Source organism: Hibiscus syriacus, unplaced genomic scaffold (assembly GCF_006381635.1).
Source record: "Hibiscus syriacus cultivar Baekdansim isolate YM2019G1 unplaced genomic scaffold, ASM638163v2 tig00110187_pilon, whole genome shotgun sequence".
Lineage (NCBI taxonomy): Eukaryota > Viridiplantae > Streptophyta > Magnoliopsida > Malvales > Malvaceae > Hibiscus > Hibiscus syriacus.
In genome coordinates this window covers 650,555-661,499 of record NW_024062618.1, presented here as the reverse complement: position 1 = coordinate 661,499, position 10,945 = coordinate 650,555, and the positions used below count along the sequence as shown (strand labels likewise).

At 30.6% G+C, this 10,945-nt stretch overlaps 1 pseudogene; it reads left to right on the top strand.

The window, feature by feature from the left end:
- Window positions 1-5,873: 5,873 nt before the first annotated feature.
- Window positions 5,874-9,904, top strand: LOC120217552 (annotated as a pseudogene).
- Window positions 9,905-10,945: the final 1,041 nt, after the last annotated feature.

The following is a 10,945-nucleotide window of genomic DNA, read 5'->3' as shown; positions in this document are numbered from 1 at the left end:
TTTGAAGAAATCTTTATCAATTGGTCATGTATATATATTTTGATTACGGTTCATATTATTCAATAAATGATCTCTAATTGACCAATCTCGTGAGCTTAGTCATACTTCAATCGTTATCAATGGATGGTCCACTTGATTTTGTTGCTAAATGCATTGATCCCAATAGGTCATTGGACTGGCGGGGTGTGGTGATCAAGTCATTGAGCCTGTGACATCTAAATTTCATTATTATCACAAATCGTTAATCAATCATTATAAAGATCATTATCGTCTAAAGAAACCAGAAAATGATGATTACCGCCCATTGTTTTCTCTAATTGGAAAAAAAAGGAAAACTATGGGAGATAGTGAACACTAAGTCCACATCATATATCCACATGTAATTAGAGTTTCATTTCCAAACTTCGGTTAAGTTCAAAATGAATATCAAATTTCTTTGAACCGTTTTCTTTACCAGCTAAAAAAGATGAGCTCAAGCTCAGTAACGATCCTATGTAATTAAAGTTTTCTTTTATTATATCAGACCACGATGATGGTTGGTCCATAAAATTTTGAAATTATTTCTTTCTAATTTTCTGAAAGTAAATTTGATGTTCATTTCATTGAAAATATTCCAAATTTCATAAATCTAACATATAATCTTTCAGATTGAATCATGTCGTGCTCAAACTATGTTGCTTCACTTCCCAAAACGATCCAATTCACAGTTGAAATTTATCATAATATTGATAGAGTTATATGAACATGATAGCCACAATGATTTCTACATCAATTATAGTTGTGACAATAATTGTGTTAGAGGTGAAACCTCTCCCCTTCCTTATTAGGAAATGAAAAAAAAAAGATTATAAGATTTTCTCAACCCTCTGAAAAAGAATCATATACATAACTTTTGAATGAAATGGAAATAATTATTATAGCAATATAAAGGAGATTGATGAAAAATAACACTACTTAATGATTCAATCATCAAATTGTAATGATAATAAAAGTGATTAAAATATAACTTTTTATAATTCAGTGATAAAAATTGAACAAAATAAAAATAAAAGTGACCAATATGATAATTTATCCATGAAATGTAAAGTTTCATAAGGTGCATACGAATCACTAGGTTCCACAATATTCCCATATCAATGAACAGAACAGAGAATAAAGAAACTATTAGACATTATTTTTTTCTGATAAAACAAATCTTATGATCAGATAGAAAGTTATAAAATTTTAGTTAATTATTAATACCGAAGATGGTCGAACACAACCTCCCACAAGGAAATTAATGCGACCCTGACATGAAGATTGTAGGGTTTATTTATTTATTTTGAACCCTAATTCGAGAGAGATTAATATTGAAATATGTAGCTTTGAAGGAACCCTAAGTCTCATCAGTATTTTGAATTTTTCTTCACTCTTGCATTAAATGACCCATCACATGATTCCAAACTTCTGTTCATGTCTTTAATAATAAAATAAAATAAATTGAATTAAATATTTTTTATTAATCTGGGTGAATATATTCATAACATTGAGTGTTCATACACCACAGTATACATGAATATATTGAACGTTTATATTATATGTTCATTGTCAAATCCTATGTATGATATCAATGAATAACAATAATTCTTTAATCATTGAAGTCGTTTGTTTTGTGCAAATTAAACATAATTTAATATCATTATTTGTATAGTTATTTAAGAAAATAAATAATATTTTATAGCATGTAACAAGAGACGATAAAATTTAAAGAGCGTTTCAATAATAAAGAATGATACTTTTTTATTTGATATGAATTTAAACATTATTATTTATAAAATATATGTAAAGTTTTATTTTTATTAGTACTATTGTATGATCATATTTGAATGCTTAAATCTATTTTTAATATATTTCGAATTTTTATCCAAACCTGTCATGCAAAATGATAAATATTTATTTATTTATTCAGAAAACCTAAATCTATAGAGAAAAGAGTTTGGAGAGTAATTTGATCTGAATAAGATAATTCTGGTGTGACCCGATTCAACATGAATGATTTAAAAATTTGAATTCAGATCGTATTAGGTATTGAAAATAGTAAGATCGGATTGAATTTGGGTTTATAATAAAAAAGTTTTGATATGACTTTACTTAGAATAATAATATAATTTTATTATATATATTTAGAGATAATTCTTATAATATATATCTTTATATTTTTATCTAATTAGATAATTGTTTTATTGAATAAAAATATTTTTATATATATTTACGTTGGATTAGATGAAGACATGATTTTTATCTTAAAATATAAATAAAAAATAAATCGAATAAAACATCCCTAAATACAGATAAGATTAAACTCAAATAAAGAAATATATCTCTTGAACCGGGTCAAATTTTTGGGCCGTTATCATCCCTAGAAGAAGAGAGACAGAGAAAAAGAAACTCTTAGGGGGTGTTTGGTTCAAGGATTGTGCGATTCTCATAGGATGAGAATCACACATTCCCATTTTTTGTTGGCCAGGAATCTCATTTCTGATAATGTTTTATTACCAATAGTAGATTTTTTGGAGTATATTACCGGGAATGTCATTACCTCCTTTCCCTTAGATATTGTAACATTACCGGCATTTTGGACTAAAATGCCCTTAATTTTTTTTTAAATATCATTATTCTGTCATTGAATAATAAAAATTCTACGAATGTTAAATTATAAATTTATCCTTAAATTATTGTAGACTTACAAAAAAATCTATAATTAAAATTTTATATGAAGTTCAGGGGTTAATTTTTTTTTACCCTTTCATTAAACCTTTTTTAATATTTTTAATTTTATAAAAAAAATTATATAAATATTATGAATTTAATTTTTTAAAGAAAATATATAAATATTTTACAATTTGTAATATTATATAAATATATAATAAGGACAATTTGGTCAAATATACATTACAATAATCTTTTATTCATTTAACCAAACACGGTAATCTTACATTCCTGCTAAACCAACCAAACACAAAATACAACATTCTCAGTAATTCTATTCTCTAGTAATCTTTTATTCTCACTGGTAATCTTACATTCCGTGAACCAAACGCACCCTTAGTATTGTTTGGATAGTGTGAAAAATATTTAAAAACGCGAGAAAAAATAATTTATTTAGGGAAGCGAAAAGAAACAGACATCTTCAGCATCTAAGATAGAGTAATTACCAATGCATGTGTGAATTAAATGAGCTTCGTAAACAATGAAATTTGGTTCATTTTCCATAATCTGTGATGATTCTGTCGTAATTAAAGTTTATTGTCTTTTATCATCGGTAATCTCGCTGTTTGTGATGGTGTTTTGTGCGGTGTTGTTCATCTCTACGCATCCCACTCCTTAAAAGGTAGTAAACGATCTTTGTTTGCACACAAAAAATAGTTAGTTGTACTATTCATCCCTAAATCATGTCCCTCGTTCTAAATTAGTTCTTAAGCTTTTTGACTGTTCTAATTTCATCTCCAAGCTGTATTGAACCCAAAATTTTGAATATTTCAATTTCATCTTTAAATTATAAATTTTATTTTAAATCGATTCTCAAACTTTGAATGTTTTAATTTCATCCCTAAATGATGTGAAATAAATACTAATTAATTTTGGATTTAAATAAAATAATGATTTAACTTCTTTCATTTTAAATAATGATTTTGAGAGACAAGATATAATATTAATTATAATTTATATATCATCATATTATTTAGTACACATTAATACTTATAGAGTAATTAATAGTCTTTACTAATATTTTATAAACATTGGATATAATTAACATATATCAGTAGTTTGAGGATGATATTGAAATGCTAAAAACTTAAGTATTAGTTTAAAATGAATTTTATAATTTAGGGATATAATTAAAATATTCATAAGTTCAAAGATTAATTTATAATGAGAGTCGCAATTTAATAATCTTTAGACTACTATGATCCCGTCTCATTTCTTACAAATATCGATGTTCAAATTCGAGTTATAAAAAAATTGTCCTAAATTAGTGAATCATTCAATAAATTATTCCTATAGCATTCTCAAAGGTAGTAGGCCTTTCTAGTTCCAAACACATTATCCCAACCTAAGGATAGCCTAATTTAATGCAACACTCAAAGCTTCATTATCTATCTAATGGGCCAAAATGAATCATTCTTGTAAAGGAACAGGTCTAACAAACCCACAATTTCATTCAACCTATATTTAATTTTAGGGTAAAGTATATAAATAGTCTCTGAATTTTTAGGGTGCTTGTATTTTGATCATCTAATTTTTGAAACTTGCAATACAATCATCGAACATGTAATTCGTTTTCAGTAAGGTCCATGTCGTTACCTCCCGTTAGTTTTTTGCTTACATGTCACCTAGCCCGGCAACCCTCTTATTTTTCTTCTTCATCATCTTCTTCTTCTTCTCATTATTATCTTTCTTCTTAACCAATGGCGGATTAAGGAGGGACGAGGAGGAGGAGGTACGACTGACTAAGTTTTGGTCGGGACAGTGTGAGGACTCCAATGGTGGTGGCGGTGTGGCAAACGGACAACCCAATCGCTATAAATCAATGAAAACATAAAAGGTGTATTGGGGTTTTCTGACGATATTTGGGGCCATCTCCACGACGAACGAAGGTGAGTCTCGGCGAGTGGACAGATGTATTTTGATAAGAATGGGGCAATTCTCTTACTGGTATCGGCGGTGACGGTCACTGGCGATTGATAATGGAGACCGGGGATGAATGTTTGAACGATCTTCTTGCGATTTGGGACGAACGATGGACAATGAGTATGAATCGAGGGTCAGAGTGTGGTCGATAGGTGACGTCGGCGACGATGGTGATGGCGGTGTGAGCCATCGCTGATCGGAGATGGAGTGACCGGAGGTGTGAGAGAAGGAGAAGAAGAAGAAGAATAGGGTTAATGGGGGTTGACGGGGGTTATGTGCCACATCAACAAAAACTAACGGGAGGTAATGGTAGGAACGTTACTGAAAACGAACTAGAAGTTCGATGATTGTATTGCAAATATCAAAAGTTGAGTGACCAAAATGCAAACGCCCTAAAAGTTCGAGAACTATTTCTATACTTTACCCTTAATTTTAAAACAAACTTTTAATAAATAAATGAGATATATGGTATTTTATTATAATTTATTTGTGATTTTTTAATTAATCTAGTGTGATTACAAGGTATTATTTGTTCGAAATATTCTAAATCATTTGATAATGAACACTCAAATACCTTTATAATCATTGTTCTTGAACCGAAAATCTTTAAAAACAACAATAATCTCTTTAACCACTTAAATAACTCGATTCATACTTTATTTGTGATTTTATTCTCCTCTAAACGAACTCATTTACGTGGTTGGAGATTCTCATTATAATATATAAAATATATCAATTTAAATTATAATAAAAAAAGAAAAGATATTTTTGTCAAAAAAATAATTTTATATTAAAAAATTGACAAAATAAAATTAAAAAAACTTAAATTTACAAACTATAAAAACAAACACTACATAAGATATAAAAAAGAGGATTATAAGTTTACAAATTATAATTCAAACTGCCACGTGGTGACTCAAAACTTTTTACAGAAAAAGGTATGTTTTCCACGTGTTAAGTGAAACATTCGCGGTAAAATGACAAGCAAAGGAAGCATCCGCTGCGCCAGTTTAGATAGAGATCTTAATCAACACAGTGCAAAATATGGTCAACTAATTTTTAATCCCAAATGTACTCTAGATTAACATGTAGAAACAACTCATGCAACTTCATTACAATACACGATCAGCATGAAATTATAAGTGGCGGTTCAAAGTTTAAACCCAAATCCGAAGCTTTCCTTTTCACTTAAGTTTAAAACCCTCTATTTTTCTCCAGACAATTTTCAAACAAAGGTAGTTGAGGAAATTAGCCATGGCAGTTGTTTTGTTGCTCTTTTTAACGTTATTTTCAAATTCAAAAGCTGATGGAGATTTCGATGTTCGTCGACACCTCTCTACTGTAACCAGGTCTCGCTCTTTTTCACTATCTCCTTGAATCGTAATTTCTTGATCTTTATCATTATTTTGATTATTTCTTTTGTTATTGTTTACTTTTCTGGGGAGTAGATATGGTGCCGTGAAAGATATTGTTGACGATTTGTTTATACCGTCTGACATTCCTGATGGATGTAGTCCTATCCACTTAAATCTCGTGGTAATTTTTATTTTTTCTATTTTCTTGAAATTTGAATTTTAATTATTCGTGATAGCTAGAAATGATGTTGATATAGAGTTCGTATAAAGTAGATGTAGATTTTGTATTTGGATTTTATAGTTGAATAAAGATTGTCAGGATTGCGTCTGTCTTTTTATAAAATTTAGAATAATTTCTCTTTAATAATATGCCTTCATTGAACCGATACGCGCGAAAGTTTACCTGGATAAGTGTTGTGGAATGTTGAGAATTCTAGCTTTATTGGCTATCTTTAAGCTTTGATGTTGAATTGGCTGATATTATATTGTGCAAAACATAGTACCAGCTGTTTGAGATTGCTTGTTATTCATTGGAATGCCTTTTGAGACTCATCGTTTGCTTGAGATATCTAGCATGGTTGTTTGTTACTTGTTGAATGCCCAAACTCTGCTATCATGGGATTAGGAGCAAAAGGAAAATTAATCTAAATTTAAATTTTTTAGGCTAGGCATGGAACACGTTCTCCTACTAAGAAGCGGATGAGAGAGTTGGAAAATTTGGCTTCTCATATAAAAGAAATCATAAAAGATGCCAAAGAGAGGAATTTGCCCTTACAAAAGGTGCCTGCTTGGTTTCATAAATGGGAGCCTCCTTGGAAAGGAAAACTGAAAGGTGGAGAGTTGGATATCAAAGGAGAAGAGGAGATGTATCAGCTTGGCATCAGTGTTAGGGAAAGATTTCCTGATTTATTTAATGAGGAGTACCACCCTGATGTGTATCCCATAAAGACTACTCAAGTGAGTTCTATGTTTGAAATTTTATCTACCATTATACAAATGCTTTTTTAATATTTGTTTCCACTTGATTTCATGTATTTTTTTTCTTTGATTTGGAATTTCTGGTGTAACATTTGGATTTTACTCCGTGCCTACTTTTCCCCATCTCTGAAGATGGCCTTATGCTTTATTTGTTTATTTATTTAGAATTTCCTTCTTAATTTGTGGGAAAGGTTCCTCGGGCTTCTGCTAGTGCTGTTGCATTTGGCATGGGGTCATTTAGGGGCAAAGGAAGTCTAGGTCCAGGTCGTCATCGAGCTTTTGCTGTTACAAGTGAAAGTCGAGCAAGTGACACAATCCTGAGGTTTTTTATTGTTGTCAAACCTACAAGGTACGGATGATGTCTCACCCTTATTATTTAAGCACCAAGTCAATCATAGTTTCTACATTTCTGTATTTCTATTTTTTTTTCATATTGCTATAACGCAAGAAAATTATCTTGAGATTTTAAGTTGGTTATACATTTATTTTGTTGTTCCTAATTGTTTTGTAAATTTTATGCATAATCAACACCTTCATCTTTTAGACTTATCTAACCATCAACTTTGAATAATGATTCATTTTTCCTGTAATTTAATTGATTTCCCTTTTTATTTGCTTATTTAAACTGAATATGTTAGTGCAGAACGTTAGGAAAAAACAAGAGCCTGCTTTTGATAAGCTGGAAGAACCTATCCTTACTGAGATTACTTCTTCATTAACTAAGCGGTATGAGTTCAATTTTACAAGACAGGATATATCATCTCTCTGGTTTTTGTGTAAACAGGTACTCATTTTCTTTTCATGTAAATTTGTAGTTCATGCCGTGTTAGACATCAGGAAGCTCGAATATTTGATCAATTCAATTTTTTGGTCTTTGATTTTCAATGTGGTAGGAAGCATCCTTGTTGGATATGACCGATCAAGCTTGCAGTCTTTTCAGTCCGGCTGACATATTTTCATGCTCCATTACACTTTTTGAAGAAAAACAGCTTTGTTGGAGCAGGATCTGTTCATTTAAAAGGTTGGGGATAGCTTGTTTGCACACCTCGTCTTTTTTCATATTCAAAATACCCTTAATATGTACGGCCATAACCATTTATCCATAATATAGGCATTCTGTCAAAAATACGATGCTGCTCTTGTTTGCTATAAGCATACGCCATCTCTAAATGTAGTCAATATAAGTTTGCAGCCTAAACTTATATACACTTTATCTTTTGCTTTAATCTAATATATATCCATTTGCTAATCTCCACATCTATGAATACATTGAGATAATGCCTTCATTAAGATAAACATCATGTTTGTTTAGATTACTGTCTTTGTTGCTTAAGTAAATATTCAGGAAAACTGAAACAAGATTCTTAGTTTGATGGAAGCCTATCATTTATCCTTCTATTTGCCATGCTAATTCATAAATACATTTAATTAATCTTGTTAACTCCCGTACGGGTTTTTTTACTTTCAAAATCTGTCTAAATGTTTAGGTTGCTTTGCTGGAGTGGATGGATGATTTACAAATGTTCATAGTGAAGGGTTACGGTAAATCATTAAATTATAGAATGGGAGTGCCCTTGCTTAAGGATGTTGTACAATCCATGGACGAAGCTATCAACGCTAAAGAAGGTAATATTGGTATTTACTTTTGGTTGTACAGTCTTTATATGTCAAGAAGTAGGCAATATATGTTGATGAACATTCTTGAATTGCCTATGAATTTTCTCTTACTTTGTCCTACTGTGATGCTGTTCTCTCTTGTTATTGCAAGGGTTGAATAATTCACATTTTCAACTATTATGTTATACCATATGAGCATATGTATTGCATAATTAATTGACTTCTTCTATCCCTAACTTTTCCTTTCTAGTTTTTGTTCTAGAATCTATAGAATAAAGTTGGGGGGGGGATCAAGAGCATTTTTAGTGTTGCTATTGTTTCCATTCATTAGTATAGTTTCTTGAAAAATTGCTGAACTAAAATAGATAAAACATATTTTCTTGCGACTATTTCTTACTAATATACAAGACAAAAGGTTGCTTGATAATGGCATGTTTTCAATCTCGACTTCCAGTATTTTCCTCATGCGTAGGTAACCAAGTACCTGGCAGTTATGAGAAGGCAAGACTTCGTTTTGCACATGCAGAAACTGTGGTTCCTTTTACGTGCTTGCTCGGGCTTTTCCTCGAAGGATCTGGTCGGTGTTCTCAGCCTTACGTTGTTGTATCCTTGATATTCTTCTATACTGCAATACTTAAAAGCGAGATTATGCGCATCTGTGTAAAGTTTTTTACTATATTCTGATATTTTGGCCTTCATCTGTACTTTGCAGATTTTGAACGAATACGGAAGGAGCCTTTGGATTTCCCTGTTAAGCCTCCCCAGAAAAGGAAGTGGAGAGGCAGCACTGTGGCACCTTTTGCTGGGAACAATATGCTGGTCTTATATAGCTGTCCGGCTAATTCTTCAAGCAAATACTTTGTGCATGTTCTACACAACGAGCATCCCATCCCAATGCCTGTAAGCCAAAGGGGACGTCATTTCCGCCTTTTACCTACTTTCGTGTTTCTCGTTTTCGAATTTCTTGTTGCTGATTTTTCTTTTCTCATGAACAGGGTTGCGGCTGTACCGGCTTCTGTCCATTTCAAGTTTTCAAGGTACAATAACCATATATCCAGCTTCTACAATTATAAACAAAAATACTTTCTCCTAACAGTTGCAAATTTTACTTCCAGGACAAAATTGTCCAACCCCATTTAAAGCACGACTACGATACTAATGCCAATCTCGATCACCAGAAGCCCGAAGCCGGTAAGTTTTCGCAACTGTTCCGTTGGCTATTTGGGTGGGGAAACGATGACACATCGTACCACGGAGTTGAACTGTAGACTTGCTGGTATGACTATTAACCTTTTCCTTATTGCCACTCCTTTTGTTTTACAAAACCCATTTTGTACAAGAAGATATATTGGTACATGGTTTTCATGCAGTAAACGGATTATGAATAGTTGATTTTGGGTATATAAAAATGTGTCATCTCAATAGATCTTTGACGGAGTGAACCATATTGAATTATTGATTTACACTAAAGTTTGATTTAAGGATTTATTTATTTTTACTTCTTTTTTTCGAGATATTTTTCGTCCTTGAAGTAGACATCGACACGTTGCATAGAATTTATTATGATGCACCGACAAAGCAATTGATCATTTCTAGGTTCTGTTTCCTTTTGGAAGAAATATTTGAGTAGTCCCGTGTGGGGCCCAGAGTTTTGTATGACTAAATATTTTCACTATATATATTATTTTTTAAGGATAAAATATACTTAAACTAATACTTTCGTTTTGTTTTGATATCTAAATTTTATTTTTATTTTTATTTTTATTTTAATATTTAAACTTTATTTTTTTAAAATTATAGTTAGTGCTTGGTTTATGTTTGAGTTTAGTTTAGGTTTGAATTTGCTATCTTACCATTTAAAACTTAATGTTGATATGGACTTATCAATATAAGATAATATTATGTTATTATTGAAAAATAAAAAGATAATACATCATCAGTTTTATTAATTTTTAATAATGTGTATTAAATTTAAATTTAAATTAAACATTAGGTATGATTTTAAGAAAAATAAAATTTGAGTACTAAAATAGAAGTAATAGTTTGTGTATTAAGCAAGTAGTTTATCCTCCTCTTTTTTTTTTATTTTTTGGGTTATTGCTGTTATTTTCATTTTAATATCTTACTAACAGGATTGCTTAAGTTGTAGACAAGCATTTCAGTCCTAAATTAAGATTTATCATATTTATAGAAAACAAATTTAATAACAAGTTAAATTACTCTGTTATAACCGTTTTACTAAATTTTCATGAATAAATATATTTGATAATATAATAATGTTAAGATATATATTACTTATTTATGAAGTTTTAAGAATATTATTT